Below are 1,870 nucleotides of genomic sequence, written 5' to 3'. Positions count from 1 at the left end.
GAAAGAGGAGATGGACTCCTTGATAAAAAATAAGACTTGGGACTTAGTCCCTTTACCTACAGAAAAAAGAGCCTTGCCTAACAAATGGGTTTATCGGTTGAAGGAGGAGGAAGGAGGTCAGAAAAGATATAAGGCTAGACTTGTGGTAAAAGGTTTTGCACAGAAAAAGGGTATAGATTATGATGAAATATTTTCTCCAGTTGTAAACATGACTTCAATTAGAACTGTACTTAGTCTTGTGGCTGTAGATGATTTACATCTTGAACAATTAGATGTCAAAATAGCTTTTCTCCATGGAGATCTGGAGGAGGAAATTTACATGTTGCAACCACAGGGATATGAGGTCAAAGGTAAGGAGAACTTGGTGTGCAGGTTGAAGAAAAGTCTATATGGCCTAAAGCAAGCACCCCGACAATGGTATTTAAAATTTGATAGTTTCATGGCTAAACACGGTTATCATAGATGTCATTATGATCATTGTGTATATTTTAAGAGATTTGATAATGGCAGTTATATTATCCTGTTGCTTTATGTTGATGACATGCTTGTTGCTGGGTCTAACATGCAACATATAAATGATCTTAAACAGAAATTAGCCAGATCATTTGCTATGAAGGATTTGGGTGCAGCTAAGCAAATTCTCGGTATGAGGATTACACGGGACAGGAAAAATAGAACCTTGAATTTGTCCCAAAGTGAGTATATAAAGAAAGTGTTGAAAAGATTTAACATGCAGGATGCAAAAGCAGTTAGTACACCTTTGGCTAGTCATTTCAAATTGACTAAGGAGATGTGCCCAAAGGCACAAGAAGAGGTTAATAAAATGACTAACATCCCGTATTCATCAACTGTTGGTAGTCTAATGTATGCAATGGTATGCACAAGGCTAGATATTGCACATGCAGTGGCAGTTGTGAGTAGGTTTATGAGTAATCCGGGTATGGAACATTGGAATGCTATGAAATGGATTCTTCAGTATTTGAAAGAAACTACTATGAAGGCATTATGTTTCAAAGGATCTAATGCTACTCTGAGTGGATTTGTTGACTCTGATCTGGCAGGTGATACTGATTCATGGAGGAGTACTACAGGGTATGTTTTTACTATAGGAGGAACTGTAGTCAGTTGGATTTCTAGGCTGCAAAAGGTTGTTGCACTTTCAACCACTGAAGCTGAGTATGTTGTTGCTACAGAAGCCAGCAAGGAGATGATTTGGTTGCAATGTTTTTTGAAGGAATTGGGTTAGACACAAGAGGATAGCCCATTGTATACTGATAGCCAGAGTGCCATTCATCTTGCAAATAACTCTTCTTTTCATTTAAGGACAAAGCAAATTCAGCTCAGGTACCACTTCATCCAGACTATTTTGGAGGAGGGTCAGTTACGGCTTAAGAAGATTCACACAAGTGAAAATCCTACCGATATGTTCACAAAGGCAGTTCCACAAGAGAAGCTGATTTCTTCATCAGTTTCTGTTGGTCTTCTTGATTGATAATTGTGGAATTTATACCAGTCAAGTCCTAGTGTTTTATCCAGCAGATGTTGCATGTACAGTGGTGTCATGTAGTATCAGTCTCCAAGTGGGAGATTGTTTGGTGTGGAGCCCGATCAGTCTCCAAGTGGGAGATTGTTGAAATGTGGCAACTGATTAGTAAATTACTATACACTCAGCACGTATCCTCAATGAGGTCTGGGGCCAGGCTGGGCCCCAGGCAGGGGTTCGGGGGCGGCAGCCCCCAAGAAATTTTTTTTTGCCATTTTTTGTTGATGAAAACCAACATTGTAATAAAACCCTAAAAAGGCCGACTTTGTTTGTTGCCCTAAAAACACATGTTATAAGCAGCTGGGATGCTTAAGGCATTGTAAGGTT

The sequence above is a fragment of the Cryptomeria japonica genome, chromosome 11 (assembly GCF_030272615.1).
Source record: "Cryptomeria japonica chromosome 11, Sugi_1.0, whole genome shotgun sequence".
Classification (NCBI taxonomy): Eukaryota; Viridiplantae; Streptophyta; class Pinopsida; order Cupressales; family Cupressaceae; genus Cryptomeria; species Cryptomeria japonica.
Note: the sequence above shows the minus strand (reverse complement) of the source record.